Raw genomic sequence first — 26,470 nt, forward strand, 5'->3', positions numbered from 1 at the left:
GAGCAATATTACGAAATTTCGTAAAATACACATAGATTGTATTTAAGCTAATATACTGCTATAGTAATATTTTTTAATAGTGTACATATTTTACAAAACTTAAGTTCAGAAGAGGCAAAAAAAATTAGAGGAAAAAAAAGGGATTATAGCACTATATAAGCTAAATTACAATCTATATGTGTATTTTACGAAATTTCGTAATATTGCTCTAACTTCGTCTTTTAGAATATTCGTAATATTCTAAAAGACGAAGTTAGAGCAATATTAAGAACATTTGCAAAAGTCGAAATTGCGATGCGAGTAATATAATACGAAATAATCGCATGAAGATTTCAACTTAGCACTGCTATATTCCATATTCTAGCCTAGTATGGAATATAGCAGTGCTAACTTAGCACAGCTATATTCCATATTAGGCTAGAATATGGAATATAGCAGTGCTAAGTTGAAATCTTCATGCGATTATTTCGTATTATATTACTCGCATCGCAATTTGCGAAATTTCGTAAAATACACATATAGATTAGATTGTAATTTAGCTAATATGGAATATAGCAGTAAGTTGAAAACGCCACTGACTGGAGCAGCCAGGAAGCCAGGAATCCAAAGGACAGGTAAGAACAACTTTAGAGAAGTGGGAAAGAAAAAAATATAATAATAAAAAAAACAAAAACAAATATTCGAATTCGCGAATAAATAGAACGATATTCTAAATATTCGCGAAATCTCGAAATTGCGATATTCGAGAAAAAAATTCGCAATTCGAATATTCGCGCTCAACACTAGTCATCAACAGCTTCAGCCGGTCTGTCAACACTACAGCAGCACTTGAAATTTCCATCTCACCGGCTGTTGTGCGATATGAGCATGCGCTGGAACTTGACATTCCACATGTTGGCCAGGCTTTGTGAGCAGCAGAGGGCAGTAGTGAAATACCAGCTGCAACATAGGTGTCACCTTTCCAATTCATTTCCACTATTCACAAGCGAGGAGTGGGTGTTGAGGAATCAACACAGATGGTAAACGGCGATAACGCTATTATCAGTGTAACCATCCCACTTCTGTGTCTACTTAAACGCTCGCAGCTCACAATTAAGGACGACGCTTTGCATGTGGAAGAGGTGGAAATGGGGGAAGACATTACACAAGGTGATAGACCAACCTCAGTTCGTCTTCTAAGCACAAATTAGATGATGAAGAGGAGGAGGAGAATGAGGAGTAGGAGACAGTTGCCTCTGCTACAGAGGGTAGTACCCATGGAAGTTTAATTCCATCTGTTCAGCGTGGGTGGGCAGAGGAGGAGGAAGAGGATGAGGAGATTGAGAGTGATCCTCCTGATGATGACAGCGAAGTCTTGCCTATTGGTACTCTGGCACACATGACTGACTTTATGTTAGGCTGCCTTTTCCGCAACTCGCGCTTTATACGCATTTTAGACAACACAGATGACTAGTTGTGCACGCTTCTCGAACCTGCTACAAAGAAATCTTCTCATCTCTCATTCCTCTGGTGGAGAGGACGGTGCAATACCAGAAGATCCTTATTGAAAAATTTCTCCAAAAATTTCCATCTGACAACGCTGGCGGCAGAATCCATAGTTCCTTGGCCAACCGAGGAGAGGAGACAAGGGGAACACACAGCAGTTCCAACAGAGGCAGGGAAACACTCTCCAAAGCCTGGGACAGTTTCATGACACCCCACCAGCACCCTCACCCTGATGCGCGACCTAGTGTCACAAGGAGGGAAACATTTTGGAAGATGGTGAAGGAGTACATAGCAGACTGTGTCAGCGTCCTCAATGATCACTCAGTGCCTTACAACTACTGGGTGTCCAAGCTGGACACTTGGCATGAACTGGCGCTCTACGCCTTGAAGGTGCTGGCCTGCCCTGAAGCCAGCATTTTGTCTGAGCGAGTATTTAGTGCTGCTGGTGGCATTATAACACATAAACGTATCCGCCTGTCAACTGAAAATGCTGAAAGGTTGACTCTTGAACAAGGCCTGGATTGACCATAACTTCTCGACTCCACCATAGGAAAGCTGATAAACATAAAGGCACTTTAAATGTGTTGTTTACAATGTACTGAATAGACTGTATTCCCATGCACCCCTTCCACCACAAGCAAAGGTATATGGTTGAATCTTCCTTTTCTCATTCTCCTTCTCCTCTTCCATCAAATCAACATGCTTATTCGTTGCATATAATGCCCTCGAATATATGCCCTTGCATATAATTTTTTAGAGGGTCGGCTCACCAACAGGCCCTCGCATATAATGTTTTACAGGGTCAGCTCACCTGAAGGCCCTCGCATATAATTATTTAGAGGGTCAGCTCACTAACAAACCCTCACCTACAATGTTTTACAGGGTCAGCTCACCAGCAGGTCTTCGCAAAGATTACACTGCCTTTTCATGGTGACAAGTTCCCTTTAAGGCCTCATGCACACGACCGTTGTGTGCATCCGTGGCCGTTGTGCCGTTTTCCATTTTTTTTTCGCGGACCCATTGACTTTCAATGGGTCAGTTGAAAAATCGGAAAATGCACCGTTTTGCAGCCGAGACCGTGATCCGTGTATCCTGTCCGTCAAAAAAATAGGACCTGTCCTATTTTTTTGACGGACAACGGTTCACGGACCCATTCAAGTCAATGGGTCCGTGAAAGAACACGGATGCACACAAGATTGGCATCCGTGTCCGTGATCCGTGGCCGTAGGTTACTTTCATACAGATGGATCCGAAGATCCGTCTGCATAAAAGCTTTTTCAGAGCTGAGTTTTCACTTTGTGAAAACTCAGATCCGACAGTATATTCTAACACAGAGGCGTTCCCATAGTGATGGGGACGCTTCAGGTTAGAATATACTAAAAGAACTGTGTACATGACTGCCCCCTGCTGCCTGGCAGGTGCTGCCAGGCAGCAGGGGGCAGACCCCCCCACTCCCCCCCCCTGTAGTTAACACATTGGTGGCCAGTGCGGCCGGCCCCCCCTCCCTCCCCTGTAGTTAACTCATTGGTAGCCAGTGGGCCCCCCCTCTCTCCCCTGTAGTTAACTCGTTGGTGGCCAGCCCCCCCTCCCTCCCCTGTAGTTAACTCATTGGTAGCCAGGGGGCCCCCCCCTCCCTCCTCTGTAGTTAACTCGTTGGTGGCCAGCCCCCCTCCCTCCCCTGTAGTTAACTCATTGGTGGCCAGTGGGCCCCCCTCCCTCCCCTGTAGTTAACTTGTTAGTGGCCAGTGGGCCCTCTCCCCTCCCTCCCCCTCCTAATTAAAATCTGCCCCCCTATCATTGGTGGCAGTGGAGAGTACCGATCAGAGTCCCAGTTTAATCGCTGGGGCTCCGATCGGTAACCATGGCAACCAGGGCGCTACTGCAGTCCCGGTTGCCATGGTTACTTAGCAATTTGTAGAAGCATTATACTTACCTGCGAGCTGCGATGTCTGTGTCCGGCCGGGAGCTCCTCCTACTGGTAAGTGACAGGTCTGTGCGGTGCATTGCCTAATGATCTGTCACTTACCAGTAGGAAGAGCTCCCGGCCAGTCACAGACATCGCAGCTCGCAGGTAAGTATGATGCTTCTACAAATTGCTAAGTAACCATGGCAACCGGGACTGCAGTAGCGTCCCGGTTGCCATGGTTACCGATCGGAGCCCCAGCGATTAAACTGGGACTCCGATCGGTACTCTCCACTGCCACCAATGATAGGGGGGGAGATTTTAATTAGGAGGGGGAGGGAGGGGAGAGGGCCCACTGGCCACCAACGAGTTAACTACAGGGGCGGGAGGGGGGGCCCACTGGCCACCAATGAGTTAACTACAGGGGAGGGAGGGGGGGATGGCCACCAACGAGTTAACTACAGGGGAGGGAGGGGGGGGCCACTGGCTACCAATGAGTTAACTACAGGGGAGGGAGGGGGGGCCCACTGGCCACCAATGAGTTAACTACAGGGAGGGAGGGGGGGGGCCGGCCGCACTGGCCACCAATGAGTTAAAAACAGGGGGGGGGGTCTGCCCCCTGCTGCCTAACCTGAAGCGTCCCTATAACCATGGGAACACCTCTGTGTTAGAATATACTGTCGGATCTGAGTTTCACAATGTAACTCATATCCGACAGTATATTCTAACGTAGAGGCATTCCCATGGTGATGGGGACGCTTCAAGTTAAAATATACCATCGGATTGGAGAAAACTCCGATCCGATGGTATAAAAGGGACTCCTGACTTTACATTAAAAGTCAATGGGGGACGGATCCGTTTGCAATTGCACCATATTGTGTCAACGTCAAACGGATCCGTCCCCATTGACATTGCATTGTAATTGAGGACGGATCCGTTTGGCTCCGCACGGCCAGGCGGACACCAAAACAATTTTTTTTTCATGTCCGTGGATCCTCCAAAAATCAAGGAAGACCAACGGACGAAAAAACGGTCACGGATCACGGACCTACGGACCCCGTTTTTGCGGACCGTGAAAAAATACTGTCGTGTGCATGAGGCCTAAGCCTTAGGAAATTCTATATAATTTCTGTGGTACCCCAATCATAGCACCCAGGCACTTCTTGTGCTCAGCCTCATTGAGTCATGGCTAGGGATGAGCGAACTCGAACTGTATAGTTCGGGTTCGTACCGAATTTTGGGGTGTCCGTGACACGGACCCGAACCCGGACATTTTCGTAAAAGTCCGGGTTCGGGTTCGGTGTTCGTCGCTTTCTTCGCGCTTTTGTGACGCTTTCTTGGCGCTTTTTGAAAGGCTGCAAAGCAGCCAATCAACAAGCGTCATACTACTTGCCCCAAGAGGCCATCACAGCCATGCCTACTATTGGCATGGCTGTGATTGGCCAGAGCACCATGTGACCCAGCCTCTATTTAAGCTGGAGTCACATAGCGCCGCCCGTCACTCTGCTCTGATTAGCGTAGGGAGAGGTTGCGGCTGCGACAGTAGGGCGAGATTAGGCAGATTAACTCCTCCAAAGGACTTGATTAACTGATCGATCTGCAGCTGTGGATCATTGAGCTGCTGATCCTCAATTGCTCACTGTTTTTAGGCTGCCCAGACCGTTTGTCAGTCACATTTTTCTGGGGTGATCGGCGGCCATTTTGTGTCTTGTGGTGCGCCAGCACAAGCTGCGACCAAGTGCATTTAACCCTCAATGGTGTGGTTGTTTTTTGGCTAAAGCCTACATCAGGGTGAAGCTGTCACACCAAGTGCATTTAACCAGCAATAGTCTGTTTATTTTTTGGCCATATACTACATCAGGGGCAAGCTGCGCCTGTCACCAAGTGCATTTAACCCTCAATGGTGCGTTTGTTTTTTGGCTAAAGCCTACATCAGGGTGAAGCTGTCACACCAAGTGCATTTAACCAGCAATAGTCTGTTTATTTTTTGGCCATATACTACATCAGGGGCAAGCTGCGCCCGTCACCAAGTGCATTTAACCCTCAGTAGTGTGGTTGGTCAAGCTATCACACCAAGTGCATTTAACCAGCAATAGTCTGTTCATTTTTTGGCCATATACTAAATCAGGGGCAAGCTGCGCCCGTCACCAAGTGCATTTAACCAGCAATAGTCTGTTCATTTTTTGGCCATATACTACATCAGGGGCAAGCTGCGCCCGTCACCAAGTGCATTTAACCCTCAGTAGTGTGGTTGGTCAAGCTGTGACACCAAGTGCATTTAACCAGCAATAGTCTGTTCATTTTTTGGCCATATACTACATCAGGGGCAAGCTGCGCCCATCACCAAGTGCATTTAACCAGCAATAGTGTGGTTATTTTTTGGCCATATCCCAGTCTAATTCTGTCACTAAATCCATACCGGTCACCCAGCGCCTAAATACTAGGCCTCAAATTTATATCCCGCTAAATCTCTCGTTACCGCTGTCCTGTTGTGGCTGGGAAAGTTATTTAGTGTCCGTCAAAGCACATTTTTTGTTCTGGGTTGAAATACAATTCCCAATTTAGCAATTTAAAAATTTAGTGGTTTCTGCTGTATCAGAGCTATTTGAAATCTATCCCTAAAAGGGTATATAATATTCAAGGTGCACATAGGGTCATTCAGAATAACTTCACACACCCGCTACTGTGCATTTCCAAGTCTAATTCTGTCACTAAACCCATACCTGTCACCCAGCGCCTAAATACTAGGCCTCAAATTCATATCCAGCTAAATCTGTCGTTAGTGCTGTAGCTGGGCGAGTTATTTAGTGTCCGTTCAAGCACATTTCTTGTTCTGGGTTGAAATACAATTCCCAATTTAGCAATTTCATAATTTTGTGGTTTCTGCTATATCAGAGCTATTTGAAATCTATCCCTAAAAGGGTAGATCATATTGAAGGTGCACATAGGGACATTCAGAATAACTTCACACACCCGCTACTGTGCATTTCCAAGTCTAATTCTGTCACTAAACCCATACCTGTCACCCAGCGCCTAAATACTAGGCCTCAAATTTATATCCAGCTAAATCTGTCCTTAGTGCTGTAGCTGGGCGAGTTATTTAGTGTCCGTTCAAGCACATTTCTTGTTCTGGGTTGAAATACAATTCCCAATTTAGCAATTTCATAATTTAGTGGTTTCTGCTATATCAGAGCTATTTGAAATCTATCCCTAAAAGGGTAGATCATATTGAAGGTGCACATAGGGACATTCAGAATAACTTCACACACCCGCTACTGTGCATTTCCAAGTCTAATTCTGTCACTAAACCCATACCTGTCACCCAGCGCCTAAATACTAGGCCTCAAATTTATATCCAGCTAAATCTGTCCTTAGTGCTGTAGCTGGGCGAGTTATTTAGTGTCCGTTCAAGCACATTTCTTGTTCTGGGTTGAAATACAATTCCCAATTTAGCAATTTCATAATTTAGTGGTTTCTGCTATATCAGAGCTATTTGAAATCTATCCCTAAAAGGGTAGATCATATTGAAGGTGCACATAGGGACATTCAGAATAACTTCACACACCCGCTACTGTGCATTTCCAAGTCTAATTCTGTCACTAAACCCATACCTGTCACCCAGCGCCTAAATACTAGGCCTCAAATTTATATCCAGCTAAATCTGTCCTTAGTGCTGTAGCTGGGCGAGTTATTTAGTGTCCGTTCAAGCACATTTCTTGTTCTGGGTTGAAATACAATTCCCAATTTAGCAATTTCATAATTTAGTGGTTTCTGCTATATCAGAGCTATTTGAAATCTATCCCTAAAAGGGTATATAATATTCAAGGTGCACATTGGGTCATTCAGAATAACTTCACACACACACGCTTCTGTGCATTTCCAAGTCTAATTCTGTCACTAAATCCATACCGGTCACCCAGCGCCTAAATACTAGGCCTCAAATTTATATCCCGCTGAATTTGAATACAATACATTGGGCCAAATAATATATTTGTTGTTGTGGTGAACCATAACAATGAGAAAAACATCTAGTAAGGGACGCGGACGTGGACATGGTCGTGGACATGGTCGGACATGGTGGGTGACGTGAAGCCTCATTCTCTGCTATGACATGCAGACTGATTCTCTGCTGTCATGAAGCCAGATTGTCTGTTACGGGACCTCTCTGCTCTGCCTGTGTGCTAGGCCTAAATATATGCCAATGGACTGTTGCAGTGGTGGGTGACGTGAAGCCTCATTCTCTGCTATGACATGCAGACTGATTCTCTGCTGACATGAAGCCAGATCGTCTGTTACGGGACCTCTCTGCTCTGCCTGTGTGCTAGGCCTAAATATATGCCAATGGACTGTTGCAGTGGTGGGTGACGTGAAGCCTCATTCTCTGCTATGACATGCAGACTGATTCTCTGCTGTCATGAAGCCAGATTGTCTGTTACGGGACCTCTCTGCTCTGCCTGTGTGCTAGGCCTAAATATATGCCAATGGACTGTTGCAGTGGTGGGTGACGTGAAGCCTCATTCTCTGCTATGACATGCAGACTGATTCTCTGCTGACATGAAGCCAGATCGTCTGTTACGGGACCTCTCTCCTCTGCCTGGGTGCTGGGCCTAAATTTATGACAATGGACTGTTGCAGTGGTGGCTGACGTGAAGCCTGATTCTCTGCTATGACATGCAGACTGATTCTCTGCTGACATGAAGCCAGATCCTCTGTTACGGGACCTCTCTCCTCTGCCTGGGTGCTGGGCCTAAATTTATGAAAATGGACTCTTACAGTGGTGGGTGACGTGAAGCCTGATTCTCTGCTATGACATGAAGACTGATTCTCTGCTGACATGAAGCCAGATTGTCTGTTACGGGACCTCTCTCCTCTGCCTGGGTGCCGGGGCCTAAATATCTGAGAATGGACTGTTCCAGTGGTGGGTGACGGGAAGCCAGATTCTCTGCTATGGAACCTCTCTCCAATTGATTTTGGTTAATTTTTATTTATTTAATTTTTATTTTAATTAATTTCCCTATCCACATTTGTTTGCAGGGGATTTACCTACATGTTGCTGCCTTTTGCAGCCCTCTAGCTCTTTCCTGGGCTGTTTTACAGCCTTTTTAGTGCCGAAAAGTTCGGGTCCCCATTGACTTCAATGGGGTTCGGGTTCGGGACGAAGTTCGGATCGGGTTCGGATCCCGAACCCGAACATTTCCGGGATGTTCGGCCGAACTTCTCGAACCCGAACATCCAGGTGTTCGCTCAACTCTAGTCATGGCATTATGTAGGTAAAAATAATCAGTTCACTGTTGGATGTCAGTCATCTTGTCTGCTTTTAGAAAGAATAAACTATATAAGAACAGAAATCACCTATCCACTAGACTGGTCAGTTAAAATGACAAATCCAGAATGACTCCGTGAAATTCACCCTTGTCCCTAATTTCACAGCTTGGTTACATTTCTTAACATTAAACTGCTTTTTCCAACCTTTTCCATTTTTCTCTTTTCCATTTTATTATAGGCGAAGAAAATCTTCTCTGTCCATATAAGAGGATAAATGTATGTTTAAATTGCCTTAAGAGATGAAACTTCCTTGACTTGCATTGACCAGAGCTCTGGCTTTATCTAGCTTATGGAATTTAATTTAATGGAATAGAGTCTTACATATGTGTACCTGTGAATCAATTTGTATAAAATCTTTATTAAACATATCCTACTTTTACGTGTATATAGCTCCTTTGCGGATCTATGTGAACCTGGTATTATACACTCACCTAAAGAATTATTAGGAACACCTGTTCTATTTCTCATTAATGCGATTATCTAGTCAACCAATCACATGGCAGCTGCTTCAATGCATGTAGGGTTGTGGTCCTGGTCAAGACAATCTCCTGATTTCCAAACTGAATGTCAGAATGGGAAAGAAAGGTGATTTAAGCAATTTTGAGCGTGGCATAGTTGTTGGTGCCAGACGGGCCGGTCTGAGTATTTCACAATCTGCTCCGTTACTGGGATTTTCACGCACAACCATTTCTAGGGTTTACAAACAATGGTGTAAAAAAGGGAAAAACATCCAGTATGCGGCAGTCCTGTGGGCGAAAATGCCTTGTTGATGCTAGAGGTCAGAGGAGAATGGGCCGACTGATTCAAGCTGATAGAAGAGCAACGTTGACTGAAATAACCACTCGTTACAACCGAGGTATGCAGCAAAGCATTTGTGAAGCCACAACACGCACAACCTTGAGACGGATGGGCTACAACAGCAGAAGACCCCACCGGATACCACTCATCTCCACTATAAATAGGAAAAAGAGGCTACAATTTGCACGAGCTCACCAAAATTGGACTGTTGAAGACTGGAAAAATGTTGCCTGGTCTGATGAGTCTCGATTTCTGTTGGGACATTCAAATGGTAGAGTCCGAATTTGGCCATCCCTCATGACCATCATGTACCCATCCTCTGATTGCTACTTCCAGCAGGATAATGCACCATGTCACAAAGCTCGAATCATTTCAAATTGGTTTCTTGAACATGACAATGAGTTCACTGTACTAAAATGGCCCCCACAGTCACCAGAGCTCAACCCAATAGAGCATCTTTGGGATGTGGTGGAACGGGAGCTTCGTGCCCTGGATGTGCATCCCTCAAATCTCCATCAACTGCAAGATGCTATCCTATCAATATGGGCCAACATTTCTAAAGAATGCTATCAGCACCTTGTTGAATCAATGCCACGTAGAATTAAGGCAGTTCTGAAGGCAAAAGGGGGTCCAACACCGTATTAGTATTGTGTTCGTAATAATTATTTAGGTGAGTGTAGATGCTACTTTCTGGTTAGAAACCACATCTGCAGCATAATTCTGCAGCAATGCATTGTTCCCCTGCTTCTTGCTATTCTAATCTGCAACACTATAAGGTCATTCTTGGTCATACCGAACTTTAGGATTTTTGGAGCCCGGACCCGAACCCGAACTTTTCAGTAAAAGTTTGGGTTCGAGTTCGGTCTTCGGCGATTTAATGGCGCTTTTTGAAAGGCTGCAGAGAAGCCAATCAACAAGCAGTTTACTCTTGTGCCTTTAGAAGCCATCACAGCCATGCCTACTAATGGCATGGCTGTGATTGGCCAGTGCAGCATGTGACCCAGCCTCTATATAAGCTGGAGTCACATAGCGCTGCACATCACTCTACTCTGATTAGTTTAGGGAGAGGATGCTGCTGGTGTGAGGGAGAGAATAGGAAAGAATCTTTAATCTGAAGTGCTTGTTAACTGAGTGATCTACATAGATTTTGTTTTGTGGCTGCAGTGCACAATATTTTTACCCTGCCCTGAGCCCAGTGACACAGAAAAATAACTTTTAACCGTCTGTTAGTTAGGTGGGCGGTGGCGGCCATTTTATGCAAGTTCAGTGCACCAGCACAGCATATGTGCATTTGTGACATTTAAATACAAGCTTGAAATACTGCAATAATATTCTGGGTTTTAAAAAGTCACCCATATTTTGCAAGACCCTACATCTGGGGCCTTTGCAGCATTTGTCAGTGTGAAATCCAAGCTTGAAATATTACAATAATATTCTTGGTTTAAAAAAACACCCATTTTGGGCAAAATACAAAATTTGCAGCCTTTGCTGCATCTGTCGGTGTGAAATACACGCTTTAGATACTGCTGTTATATTCTGTTATTAAAAAAAACACCCATTTTGGGCCAAATACTAAATTTGCGGCCTTTGCTGCATCTGTCAGTGTGAGCTACAAGCTTGAAATACTGCAATAATGTTCTGGGTTAAAAAAAACACACACATTTTTGGCAATATCCTACATCTGGGGTAAAAAAAAATTGCTGCACACAGCTGATTCAATTTGCCATTAATCAGTGAATTGTATTATTCACAACTTATTTCATGTTGCTTACATGATCAAGTGGATGCCCATATATCAGAGTCACTGTCACTACCAGAGCTTTGAGACGTTTTCACAGCTCTGTGTCTCCACCCCTGTGATGATGTCACTTAGAGTTTGGAGGTGTTCTCACTGTTCTGTTTCTCCGCCCCTGTGATGAGGTCTTTACTCCCAGCTGTCTCTCCTGCGTTTGATTTCCCTGCCTTTAAATCACCCCTCCTCCTATTGCAGGGTGTGGATTATATTTCTCTTTTCAGTTGTAGCTCTGCCTTGAGTATCTTCACTTCTTAAGCTACTAGTTCTCTGGACCTGTGTTCTGCTGCTGCAAGCACTCCAGATATTGCCAGCGGCCCTTGGATCCGTCTTCTCTGCGGCTGCAGCTCCATCAGCTAAGTGTGCAGACTTTGTTGTGTACCTGGTGATTTCCTGACTGGATCTGAGGTGGCCACGGTTCCCTCCATATTCTGAGCAAGGCATCGGTGGCCGTGCCCCTTCCACTATTGTAGGGGTTACAGGGCTCATCAGTCTAAGGTACGCGGGCATGCCTCGTTCCACCATTTGGATCCGGGCATGTGCTTTAGCAGCATAGGGAGAGTGTTGAGGGTCTGACAGGGGTCACCCTTTCTCTTCCCTAGTTTGGGTCCGGTCAGTAGCTCTTCTTACTGTGTATGCTGTGGTTACCCTTAAACAGCCGTGACATTATAATCCACCAAAACCGTCCTTGTTGACATGGATCCGCTTTCTGGCTTGGTTGACCGCATGCAGGGTCTTTCTTTGGAAGTAGCGGATCTCCGTCAATCTGTGACTCAGCTACAAACATTGGGCTCTGCTCCGGCTCATGGAGTCTGTTGCGAGCCAAAGGTCTCACTTCCGGAAACGTTCTCCGGGGGCAGTGAGAATTTTGTTCGCTTCAGAGAGGCATGTAAACTCCATTTTTGTTTGTGTCCCCACTCCTCTGGTAATGAGGAACAGAGGGTGAGGATTGTCATCTCCCTGCTCAGGGGTAATGCTCAGACCTGGGCTTTTTCGCTGTCATCAGGGGATCCCTCCCTTCGATCCGTGGAAAGATTTTTTGTGGCCCTGGGGCAGATATATGATGACCCGGATCGTGTTGCTCTGGCAGAATCGAACTTACGTGTTTTATGCCAGAACAAACTGTCTGCGGAGCTTTATTGTTCTGAATTTCGGAGATGGGCAGCTGATTCAGGCTGGAATGATGCTGCACTCCGAAGTCAGTTCTGTCATGGTCTCTCAGAGGGTTTGAAAGATGCCTTTGCTTTCCATGAGAGACCAACGTCCTTAGAGTCTGCCATGTCATTGGCGGTACGCCTTGACAGGCGTCTAAGGGAAAGAAACAAGACCTCTCCGTCCAGCCATTGTCAGTCTAGGGGCAATGGTGCGGACTCATTCAGTATGCAGGGGTCTCATCCTGTCTCGCTCCCCTCTGAGGAGGAGCCCATGCAGCTAGGCCGACTTGCCCCTGATAAAAGAGGATTTAGTCCGCAGAATATGGTGTGTTTTTGTTGTGGGGGCATAGGTCATTTGGCAAATGTTTGTCCGTCTAGGAGATTCCTGAACTGTACTAAGAGCGATAATAAGAGAAAAACCTCAAGAGGTAGATCATCAAGTTCTGCTTCATCTGCTACTTTGGGCAAAGTTGATGTGGGAATTGATGCTATTCCTCTGACCTGCAGTTCCCGTTTTCTCCTGTCTGCCAGGGTGGCGCTAGAGAGCACAGTCATTCCTTGTGAGATTTTTGTCGATAGTGGACCGGCCGTCAATCTTATTGACACTCAATTTGTAGCCTTGCATGGTTTTCAGGTTTGTACTGTTTTTGCTATCGTCTCTGCTCCACTCTCGCAGAGATCTCTGAAAGGCATTGTTCACAATATCCGGCTAGCTGTAGGTGACACTCATGTGGAGGAGATATCTTGTTTTGTCCTTAACGGATTGCCTTCTCCTCTAGTTTTGGGGCTACCCTGGCTCACTAGACATAACCCCACTATTGATTGGCAAGGAAGGCAAATAAATGAGTGGAGTGACTTTTGTAGAGAGAATTGTCTAACAGCGACTTTTGCAGAGGTGTCTACTAAAACTGTGCCATCATTTCTCTCTGATTTCTCAGATGTGTTTTCCGAGAGCGGTGTTCAGGAGCTACCTCCTCAACGGGAGTTTGACTGTCCCATTAACCTCATTCCCGGCGCCAAGCTGCCAAAAGCACGCCTCTACAATCTCTCACAACCGGAAAGACTCGCAATGCGAACCTATATCTCCGAGAGTCTCGAGAAGGGGCATATTCGTCCCTTAAAGTCACCTGTTGCCGCGGTTTTTTTTTTTGTTAAAAAAAAAGATGGCTCTCTGAAACCTTGTTTAGATTTTAAGGAGCTGAACCGTATCACGATTCGCGATCCCTATCCCCTTCCTCTGATCCCGGACCTCTTCAACCAAATTGTTGGGGCCAAGGTGTTTTCCAAATTGGATCTGAGAGGCGCGTACAACCTGGTCAGGGTCAGAGAGGGGGATGAATGGAAAACGGCCTTTAATACCCCTAACGGGCATTTCGAGAATCTCGTTATGCCTTTCGGCCTGATGAATGCTCCGGCCGTCTTTCAGCATTTTGTTAATAGTATTTTCTATCATTTAATGGGGAAATTTGTATTGGTGTATCTTGATGATATTTTGATTTTTTCCCCTGATGTTCAGACCCATCAGGATCATCTTTTTCAGGTCCTGCAGATACTGCGGGAGAATAAACTGTATGCCAAGCTGGAGAAATGTCTTTTTATGGTATCGGAGATTCAATTTCTGGGTTTTCTCCTCTCTGCTTCTGGTTTTCGCATGGATCCGGAGAAGGTCTGTGCTGTGCTGGAGTGGGAGCTTCCTGAAAATCAGAAGGCATTGATGCGCTTTCTGGGTTTTGCTAACTACTACAGAAAGTTCATTTTGAATTAATCCTCTATTGTCAAACCCCTTACTGACATGAGAAAAAAGGGGACGGATTTTTCCTCTTGGTCGGAGGAGGCGCTTGCAGCCTTTTCTAAGATTAAAGAGAGTTTTGCGTCTGCTCCCATCTTGGTGCATCCCGATGTTTCCTTACCTTTTATTGTTGAGGTGGATGCTTCCGAGGTGGGTGTGGGTGCAGTTTTGTCCCAGGGCCCCTCTCCTGCCAAATGGCGACCTTGTGCCTTTTTCTCTAGAAAACTCTCCCCGGCAGAGAGAAACTATGATGTGGGAGATAGGGAGTTGTTGGCCATCAAGTTGGCTTTCGAGGAATGGCGCCATTGGTTGGAGGGGGCCAGGCACCCTATCACCGTTTTTACCGACCATAAGAATCTGGCGTACTTGGAGTCGGCCAGGCGTATGAATCCGAGACAGGCCAGATGGTCTCTGTTCTTCTCCAGATTCAATTTTGTTGTTACTTTCCGCCCTGGGATCAAGAATGTGAAGGCTGATGCTCTCTCTCGCTGTTTTCCGGGAGGAGGAAACTCCGAGGACCCGGGTCCCATTTTGGCGGAGGGGGTAGTTGTTTCTGCTTTATATTCCGATTTGGAGGCCGAGGTCCAGGCTGCCCAGACTGAGGCACCTGCCCGTTGTCCCTCCGGGAAGTTGTTCGTGCCTCCTGAGCTACGTCACAAACTCTTTAAGGAACATCATGATACGGTTCTTGCTGGTCACCCCGGGAGTAGAGCCACGGTAGATCTCATTGCTCGGAGATTTTGGTGGCCGGCTCTTCGTAAGTCTGTGGAGGGTTTTGTGGCTGCTTGTGAGACGTGCGCTCGCGCTAAGGTCCCTCGTTCACGACCTTCAGGTTCCCTTCTCCCGTTACCCATACCTTCCTGTCCTTGGACACACCTGTCCATGGACTTTATCACGGATCTTCCTCGTTCCTCGGGGAAGTCGGTGATCCTGGTGGTCGTGGACCGTTTTAGCAAGATGGCTCATTTCGTTCCTTTCCCTGGTTTACTTAATGCTAAAACGTTGGCGCAAGCTTTTGTCGACCATATTGTTAAATTGCACGGCATTCCCTCTGATATTGTTTTTGCCGATAGAGGCACGCAGTTTGTGTCCAGGTTCTGGAAGGCTTTCTGTTCTCGCCTGGGGGTTCGGCTGTCCTTCTCTTCTGCTTTTCACCCGCAGTCGAATGGTCAGACTGAGCGCCTCAATCAGAATCTGGAGACATATTTGCGCTGTTTTGTGGCGGAGAACCAGGAGGATTAGTGTTCATTTCTCCCTCTTGCTGAGTTTGCTTTGAACAACCGTCGTCAGGAATCTTCTGATAAGTCACCATTTTTTGGTGCATATGGGTTCCATCCGCAGTTTGGGACATTCTCGGGAGGGGCTCTTTCTGGTTTACCTGAGGAGGAGAGATTTTCCTCGTCTTTGTCTACCATTTGGCAAAAGATTCAGAGTAATCTCAGAAAGATGAGTGAGAAGTATAAGCGTGTGGCTGATAAGAGACGTGTGCCTGGTCCGGACCTGAATGTGGGTGATCGGGTGTGGTTGTCTACAAGAAATATTAAACTGAAGGTTCCCTCCTGGAAATTGGGTCCCAAGTTTATTGGGCCTTATAAAATTTTGTCAGTCATCAATCCTGTTGCCTTCCGTCTTGATCTTCCACGGGTTTGGAAGATACATAATGTATTTCACAGATCTCTCTTAAAACCATATGTCCAGCCCACGGTACCCTCCTCTTTGCCTCCTCCTCCGATTTTGGTTGATGGCAATCTGGAGTTTGAGGTTTCCAGAATTGTGGACTCTCGCATTGTCCGCGGTTCTCTTCAGTACCTCGTTCATTGGAAGGGTTATGGTCCTGAGGAGAGGATGTGGGTTCCGATGTCGGACATTAAAGCCACTCGCCTTATCAGGGCATTTCATAGGGCTCATCCTGGGAAGGTGGGTCCTGGGTGTCCGGAGTCCACCCGTAGAGGGGGGGGGGGTACTGTCACTACCAGAGCTTTGAGACGTTTTCACAGCTCTGTGTCTCCACCCCTGTGATGATGTCACTTAGAGTTTGGAGGTGTTCTCACTGTTCTGTTTCTCCGCCCCTGTGATGAGATCTTTACTCCCAGCTGTCTCTCCTGCGTTTGATTTCCCTGCCTTTAAATCACCCCTCCTCCTATTGCAGGGCGTGGATTATATTTCTCTTTTCAGTCGTAGCTCTGCCTTGAGTATCTTCACTTCTTAAGCTACTAGTTCTCTGGACCTGTGTTCTGCTGCTGCAAGCACTCCGGATATTGCCAGCGGCCCTTGGATCCGTCTTATCTGCGGCTGCAGCTCCATCAGCTAAGTGTGCAGACTTTGTTGTGTACCAGGTGATTTCCTGACTGGATCTGAGGTGGCCACGGTTCCCTCCATATTCTGAGCAGGGCATCGGTGGCCGTGCCCCTTCCACTATTGTAGGGGTTACAGGGCTCATCAGTCTAAGGTACGCGGGCATGCCTCGTTCCACCATTTGGATCCGGGCATGTGCTTTAGCAGCATAGGGAGAGTGTTGAGGGTCTGACAGGGGTCACCCTTTCTCTTCCCTAGTTTGGGTCCGGTCAGTAGCTCTTCTTACTGTGTATGCTCTGGTTACCCTTAAACAGCGTGACAGTCACATTGTTCAAGTACCGAACGTTTCGGCATATATCGACATTCCCAATCCTCAGCGATATATGATCTGGCAGTGATGGCGGGCAGGTGATTAATACATTTCACTGATTTATGGCAAATTGAATCAGCTGTGTGCAGCAATCTTGTCACCGCCAGTTCTGTGAGAAGATCTGTTAGACGTTCTTCTCTACCTCTTGCATGATGTTCTTTGTTTTGGTTTCACTTTGTCATCTCCTTTCCTTCTCCCAGCTGTCACCTATTTACACTAATTGTCTCCCTTTATATTCCCTCCCATACTGCCTCACTTTGCGGTTTATACTTCTTCCTGGATGAGTTGTTCACTGCTGGATGCTGCTTCTGCTGATTCCTCAGATAAATCTGTTTCCTTTATTTGTGTTTCCTTGCTGGCTTGATTCTAGGTGACCCTGACTCCGTCCGTATTAAGTGCAGGGAGCCGGTGGTTGTATTCCCTCACTATTATAGGGTTTTCAGGTGTCACATAGTATTAGGTACGTGGGCATGCAATCGTCTACCATAAAGACCTTTGCATGGGCATAGCAGTCAGGGAGAGCTCTAGGGGTTTTATAGGGCTCACCCATATGCTCCTTAGTTTGGGATCAAGCCAGTCAGATGTTTATTTATAAGTTCCAGCTTTCTGCAACACCATCCGTGACAAATTTTTTCTACCACGGATTACGACTAACAAGTCTTTTGTGAGCACCAGCGACAGCGGTGTGCGGTACTTCATTCTATATCCTACATCTGGGGCCTATGCTGCATTTGTTAGTGTGAAAAACAAGCTTAAAATATAGCAATAATATTCTTGGTTTAAAAAAACACCCATTTTGGGCAAAATACTAAATTTACGGCCTTTGCTGCATCATTCAGTGTGGAATAAATGCATTAGATACTGCTGTTATATTCTGTTATTTTAAAAAAACACCCATTTTGGGCCAAATACTAAATTTGCAGCCTTTGCTGCATCTGTCAGTGTGAAATACACGCATTAGATACTGCTATTATATTCTGTTATTAAAAAAAAAAACACCCATTTTAGGCCAAATACTAAATTTGCGGAGAATGAGGAGAGCGTCAAATAAGGGACGTGGCCTCGGTCGTGGTGCTTATGGTGGAGGTCCTGTTGCAGGAAGAGGACGTGATCAATCTGTGCCAGCTACACGCACAAGTAAAACCTTAGGTGCGAGTAGGCAACAGAACCTTCAGCGTTATTTGGTTGGGCCTAATGCGGCTCTACGAATAGTGAAGCCAGAACAAGTACAGGCGATAGTAGATTGGGTTGCTGACAGTGCCTCCAGTTCCTTCACATTGTCTCCCAGCCAGTCTCCTGCTGAAAGATCAAAGTTGGCACCTGCAGCCGATGCAACCTTACCCCCCTTGCAAATCAGCCAAGCAGTCTGAGCCCCAAGTCATGCAGCAGTCTCTTCTGCTTTTTGATGACTCTGCTAGCAGGGTTTTCCAGGGCCATACAAATAGCCCTGCCCCATAAGTGGAAGAGATTGAGTGCACCGATGCCCAAACACTTATGTTTCAAGATGAGTACATGGGAGGACCACCGCAGCACGTCTCAGATGATGACGAAACACAGGATCCAACTGCTGTGGCTTTCGAAAGTGTGCAGACCGACAAGGAGGGCAGGGGTGAAGACTGGGTGGAAGATGATGTGGAGGACGATGAGGTCCTCGACCCCACATGGAATCAAGGTCATGTGAGTGACCTGTGTAGTTCAGAGGAAGAGGCAGTGGTCGCACAGAGCCACTAGCACAGTAGAAGAGCAGGGTGCAAAAGCGGAGCGGCCGTCCCCTGGACAGTACGCCTGCTACTGCCCAACGCACACCAAAGCCAGCTCCAAGGAGGTCCCTGGCGTGGCAGTTCTTCAGACAATGTGCTGACGACAAGACACTAGTGGTTTGCACGCTGTGCAATCAGAGCATGAAGAGAGGCATGAACGTTCTCAACCTGAGCACAACTTGCATGACCAGACATCTAAGTGCAAAGCATGAGCTGCAGTGGAGTAGACACCTCAAAAACCAAGAGAGGTCTCTGGCTCCTCCTGCTTCCTCTTCTGCTGCAGTCTCGGCCTCTTTATCCACCTCTGGATCTGCCAGCAACACCACCACCTGGGTCACCAAGCATCTCCACAATGTTCCACGGAAGCGTTCAGCTCTCCATCTCCCAAACACTGGAGCAGAAGAGGAAGTACCCCCCTACCCACCCGTGATCCCTGGCTCTGAATGCCAGCATTTCAAATTACTGGCCTTTGAAATGCTGTCATTCCGTCTGGTGGAGACGGAAAGTTTTAAAAGCCTTATGGTGGTGGCTGTCCCACAGTACGCTGTGCCCAGTCACCACTACTTTTCCAGGCGAGCGATCCCTTCCCTGCACAACCAAGTGGGGGACAAAATCAGGTGTGCACTGCGCAATGCCATCTGTGGCAAGGTCCACCTAACTACGGATACGTGGACCAGTAAGAATGGTTAGGGACGTTATATGTCCCTAACAGCACACTGGGTAAATGCAGTGGTGGCTGAGCCTGAGGCAGATAGCCTCCTGTTGCTTCCTCCTACTACTCCGCTTCCTCATCCTCTACCGGCTCCTCATCCGGTCAGCGCAACACCTTCACCACCAACTTCAGCACAGCCAGGGGTAAATGACAGTAGGCAGTTATCTGTTTGGCGGACAAACCCCACACCGCGCAGGAGCTGTGGACGGGCTTTGAACAACAGACCGATGAGGGGTTGGTTCCAGTGAGCCTCACCCTGCCTGGTAGTGTGCGATAATGGCAAAATCTCGTAGCAGCTCTGGGACTAGCCGGTTTGAAGCACATCCCTTGCCTGGTGCATGTGCTGAATTTGGTGGTGCAGAGGTTCCTTAAAAATTACCCCGACATGTCAGAGCTGCTGCAGAAAGTGCGGGCCGTCTGTGCGCGCTTTCTCTGTTTTCACCCTGCTGCTGCTCGCCTGTCAGCGCTGCAGCATAACTTTGGCCTTCCCTCTCAATGCCTCATATGCGACGTGCCCACAAGGTGGAACTCCACCTTTCACATGCTGGCCAGACTATGCGAGCTGCAGCAGGCGATAGTCCAGTTTCAGCTGCAGCACGCACGGGTGAGTCACTCTGCGGAACAGCACCACTTTACCACCAATGACTGGTCCTCCATGCGAGACCTGTGTTCCTTGTTGCGCTGTTTCGAGTACTCCACCAACATGGCCAGTGTCGATGACGCCGTTCTCAACGTTACTATCCCATTTCTATGCCTCCTTAAAAAACAAAATCTGGCGATAATGGAAGAGGATGTGGCACAGGAGGAGGAGGAAGAAGCATCACTTCATAGGGTTTCCGGCCAGTCATTCACAAGTGGCTCTGAGAGTGGGTTCCTGCACCCACAAATGCCAGGTACACAATTGTCCAGCCAGGGCACAGTTCTGGAGAATGACAAGGTTGAGGATGAGGAGATGGAGGAGGAGGAACCATGTTCAGAGCAGGGTGGCACACAAACCAGCTCATGGCCATCACTGGTGCATGGCTGGGGGGATACAGAGGACACAGACAATACACCTCCCACAGAAGACAGTTTGTCGTTGCCTCTTGGCAGCCTGGCACACATGAGCGATTACATACTGCAGTATCTCCGCAACGACTGCCGAGTTGCCCACATTCTAACTTGTGCTAAATCCTGGGTGACCACGCTGCTGGATCCCCATTACAAGGACAACGTACCGTCCTTAATTCCTTCACTGGAGTGTGATCGTAAGATGCGCGAGTACAAGCGCATGCTGGTAGACGTACTGCTGGTGGCATTCCCACCTGACAGTGGGGGCACAGTGGAAGCACAAGGTGAAGGCAGAGGAGGAGGAAGAGGTCGCCAATGCAGCTGGGGCACCACCAGAACCTCAGAGGACTTTGTCAGCTCGCCACAACAACCAGCACCACCAGCTGATATGGAAAGTCTTAGCAGGAGGCAGCATTTCAGCAACATGGTGGAGCAGTATGTGTGCACACGCCTACACGTGCTGACTGATGGGTCTGCCCCCTTCATCTTCTGGGTCTCCAAATTGGGCACACGGCCTGAGCTTGCCCTTTACGCCTTGGAAGTACTGGACAGCCCTGCAGCCAGTGTATTGTCTGAACGTTTGTTTAGCACGGCTGGAGGGGGTTATCACAGGTTATATTTCCCAATGTTTTGGGGTGTACCCTAATTTAAACAAAAAAATAAAATAAATAAAACCAAAAAGCAGTGTAGGCTACCTCCTCATTCTCCAATACAACAATATAATAATAGCAAAGACAGGTGCACTCTACGGTCTTCCTAAACCCTCAAACTGATGTTAAAATTAAGAGATTAGCCAACAAATCCAGAATGACTCATTGAAATCCACCCTTGTTCCTAATTAGTTTACATTTCTTAACATTGAACTGCTTTTTCCAACCTTTTCCATTTTTCTCTTTTCCATTTTATTACAGGCAAAGAAAATCTTCTCTGTCCATATAAGAGGATAAATGTATGTTTAAATTGCCTTAAGAGATGAAACTTCCTTGAGTTGCATTGACCAGAGTTCTGGCTTTATCTAGCTTATGGAATTTTATTTAATGGACTAGAGTCTTGCATATGTGTACCTTTGAATCAATTTGTATAAAATCTTTATGAAACATATCCTACCTTTACGTGTATATAGCTCCTTTGCGGACCTATGTGAACCTGGTATTTTAGTTGCTACTTTCTGGTTAGAAACCACATCTGCAGCATAATTCTGCAGCAATGCATTGTTCCCCTGCTTATTGCTATTCTAGTCTTCAACACTATAAGGTCATTCTTGGTCAGGACAGGTCAGCGTTATTCATACACAGCAAGATATATAACTCCAAGGAGTCTGCTGAACTGCAATACCATATACAGTCAGGTCCATAAATATTGGGACATCGACACAATTCTTACATTTTTGGCTCCATACATCACCACTATGGATTTGAAATGAAACAAACAAGATTTGCGTTAACTGCAGGCTGTTAGCTTTAATTTGAGGGTATTTACATCCAAATCAGGTGAACGTGTAGGAATTACAGCAGTTTGCACATGTGCCTCACACTTGTTATGGGACCAAAAGTATTGGGACAATTGGCTTCTTAGCTGTTCCATGGCCAGGTATGTTATTTTTTCTCATTATCCCAATTACAATGAGCAGATAAAAGGTCCAGAGTTCATTTAAAGTGTGCTATTTGCATTTGGAATATGTTGCTGTCAACTTTCAAGATGAGATCCAAAGAGCTGTCACTATCAGTGAAGCAAGCCATCATTAGGCTGAAAAAACATCAGAGAGACATCAAAAATATCAGGCGTGGTCAAATCAACTGTTTGGAACATTCTTAAAAAGAAGGAACACACCTGTGAACTCAGCGACACCAAAAGACCCGGAAGACCACAGAAAACAACTGTGGTGGATGACCGAAGAATTCTTTCCCTGGTGAAAAAAACCTTCACAACAGTTGGCCAGATCAAGAACACTCTCCAGGAGGTAGGTGTATGTGTGTTAAAGTCAACAATCAAGAGAAGACTTCACCAGAGTGAATACATACCACAAGATATAAACCATTGGTGAGCCTCAAAAACAGAAAGGCCAGATTAGAGTTTGCCAAACAACATCTAAAAAAGCCTTCACAGTTCTAGAACAACATCCTATGGACAGATGAGACCAAGATCAACTTGTACCAGAGTAATGGGAAGAGAAGAGTATGGAGAAGGAAAGGAACTGCTCATGATCCTAAGCATACTACCTCATCAGTGAAGCATGGTGGTGGTAGTGTCAGGACGTGGGCATGTATGGCTGCCAATGGAACTGGTTCTCTTGTATTTATTGATGATGTGACTGCTGACAAAAGCAGCAGGATTAATTCTGAAGTGTTCCGGGCAATATTATCTGCTCATATTCAGCCAAATGCTTCAGAACTCATTGAACGGCGCTTCACTGTGCAGATGGACAATGACCCAAAGCATACTACAAAAGCAACCAAAGAGTTTTTAAGGGAAAGAAGTGGAATGTTAAGCAATGGCCAAGTCAATAACCTGACCTGAATCCGATTGAGCATGCATTTCACTTGCTGAAGACAAAACTGAAGGAAAAATGCCCCAAGAACAAGCAGGAACTGAAGACAGTTGCAGTAGAGGTCTGGCAGAGCATCACCAGGGATGAAACCCAGGCTGGTGATTATCTATTGCGTTCCAGACTTCAGGCTGTAATTGACTGCAAAGGATTTGCAACCAAGTATTAAAAAGTGAAAGTTTGCCTTATGAGTATTATTATGTCCTATTACTTTTGGTCCCTTAACAATTGGGAGGCACATATGCAAACTGTTGTAATTCCTACACCCTCAAATTTAAGCTGACAGTCTGCAGTTAAAGCACATCTTGTTTGTTTCATTTCAAATCCATTGTGGTGGTATAGAGCCAAAATTTTAGAATTGTGTCGATGTCCCAATATTTATGGACCTGGCTGTAGATAAAGAGCACAGGGAGTGGGGAAAAGTCACAATGGCTGGAGGTGAGTGTATGGTTCAGAGATAACACCCAATCATCCCAATGCTTGCAGCTTCACATGCACACATACTGTATATAGGAAAATAGAATTTTTAAAAGAAAAAGCTATACAGAAATCAAATAATCAGCTATACAAAATTCAAGATCAGTGGCGTAACTAGAACTGACTGGGCCTCACAGCAAATTTTTACATGGGGTTCCCCCTCCAACAATGTCTTTGCAACCGCCTCTTCCTCTGCAACCCCCACTCCTGTGGCTACTCAAGATCGCTCTCTCAGACTAGGCCCGCTAGCTGCTTCGTCCGTTTCCTACAGTGTCTCTGTATATAATGTAATTTTATAATACTGTTGAGGGGGCCCTGACAATAAAATCTTTTAGTGTTCCCCCTGGATGGGCCCCTGAGTTCAAGCCTCAAAGCAGCCGCTTTCCTTTGCTTCCCCTATAGCTACACCCCTGTTCAAGATACACATATGTTCAGTACTGCCATATTTTCCATGAAGACCATTTCTGGTCAGACCTTCTCCAAACAGTATATGGATGTTCCTGAGTCCCACTGGTTACTGGCAGTTCTAAGCTGATGGCACTGCTGGGCATCTTCCAGTTTAGAAAGGAAGTGAGCATGATGTGTTGCATGATGCATCTGCCTCACATCTGCTTTCAGCAAATGAAATTGGGGATTTGGTCAGGCATTAATGGTGTCCTGAGTCCTGAGAAATACAGATAGCTTTCCATTATGCAATACTATCCAAGAGGGATCTGATTAGGTCCATCTTTATTTTACAGAAGGAAAATGACCCTGAATAGGGTAGAGCGAATCAAAGTATCCAAAGTGGACTTCGATCCGAATTTCATGGAAAATTCTATTTGCTGGTGGTAATGAATCAATTTTCCCTGAAATGGCAGTAAAAAAAAATAAAAATTAATCATAGTCCCCTCATCCATTGGAGCATAAAGTGGCCGGCATGGCCAATTGGCTTTAAGATCCCATGCACAATCTTGCGCATGGTGACATATGACGTCATCACGAAGGCCAGCGTTATGACATCATCACGCACCACTCAAGAATTCTCACTGTATCTTCAAGCAAGATGGCCGTGCTCAAATGGATAAGGTAAGTACTTTGTACACTAAAACATTTTTTAACTTATCAACCACTGAAAGGCTTTAATATTCATCTCAGATGCCACGATCAGCGATGAACGAGGCATCAGAGGGTTTCAATGATGGGAGCAGTGCAATCGTCGTTCCCCATCTTACAAAGAAATGCGCGTCGGGACAAAGTTATTCATCACCATGCAAAGTGTACTTAGTAAATTTCTGCGAAGCATCCGAATCGAATTTTCAAGAACTTCGCTCATCTTTAACCCTGAACATACAACCAATGCTATTAAGGACTATCCTGAGAGTAAATACGGATCCCCAGAAGTAATGATATGACCTCCCCATAGAGTCCTGATCTCAACATCATCAAGTTGAAGAGATAGAAGGATCTAAGCAAGCCTACAACCACAGAAGATCTGTGGTTAGTTCTTCACAAAGACTGGAACAATTACCTTTATAAGTTTCTTCAAAAACTGTGTATAGGTATACCTAGAAGAACTGATGCTGTTTTGTAGGCAAATGGTGGTCACACCAAATATTGATTTAATTTTAATTCACAATGTGTTTTGTTAATTGATAAAATAAACATTTACTTCTGCCATACGCGTTTCGAGGTCTTCTAACCTCTTCCTCAGTGGCCTTCTGAGGAAGAGGTTAGAAGACCTCGAAACGCATCTGGCAGAATTAGAGATCACAACTACCCACCACTACCCGCACACATTGTTTGCGATATTTATAAAGGATTACAGGATCAATAAAGATTTCCATTTATGATTTATTAAGCATCCTTACTACTCATGCTTCATTCAACATCCCCTTGAAACATCACGTGACAGAACCACAAGCTCCATTACACAAGTCACGTGAAGGAGCATCACGTGAGACGCCATTTTTACTTTGAAATTGAAACAACACGGCCCCTGTACAAAGAATCGATATATACAGAATATACAGCAATACTAAGGCGGGTGAGTCTTTATATACCATCAGGGACACCTCTGGTGGAGACGCTGAGGCAACTACAAAGTGAGTAGAGTCATTCATGAATACTTGCAAGTAAAGTAAGATACTAAGAATTTAAAGGATTGCAGTTTTTTCTTATATGCGATCATATGGATGGACAGATCGAATAATATAGTACTTATTTTCCTAATGATGAACCAAGTGACATTATCTATTCAATACTAGATAATTTGCACTGGTTATCAATTTATGAACTACTATACCATATGGATTGGCTTTGAACCTCTCGTATATATATCCACGAATGTCATCACATATTTATTAGCTCGAATTTCTGGACGTTTTATGCATTTTAGCAAGATCAAGTTTTAAGTGGATGTTGATTGGACATTTTTAAATGTTATCATCTAATAAAAAATTATTGATTTTAGCATCCTTGTATATGGTGAACATATTCAATTATAGTATATGGTTAATAATCGATTTTAGCATTTATTCGAATATTTTTATTTATTTACCTACGTCTTTGGTTTTAGATGTGTTTTGGATGGGGAGTGCTTGTTTATTTATTGAATTTTACCATACTTATAATATATATTCTAACATAGAAAGTTTATTATAGTGCATTTGTATGCTTCCAGAAAATACTGATTGAGGGCTGTGATCTATTAGCTTCCAAAAAATAGCGATTGAGGCTTTCTATATACCTGCGTCCACAAAATTAGTGCTTGAGGGTGATATACCAGCTTCAACAAACAACTGATTGAGGCCTGCCATATATTAGCTTTCACAAAATAGTGATAGAGGTTTTCCATATACCTGCGTCCACAAAATTACTGCTTGAGGGTGATATACAGTACAGACCAAAAGTTTGGACACACCTTCTCATTCAAAGAGTTTTCTTTATTTTCATGACTATGAAAATTGTAGATTCACACTGAAGGCATCAAAACTATGAATTATATACATAACAAAAAAGTGTGAAACAACTGAA

Source organism: Bufo gargarizans, chromosome 7 (assembly GCF_014858855.1).
Source record: "Bufo gargarizans isolate SCDJY-AF-19 chromosome 7, ASM1485885v1, whole genome shotgun sequence".
NCBI lineage: Eukaryota > Metazoa > Chordata > Amphibia > Anura > Bufonidae > Bufo > Bufo gargarizans.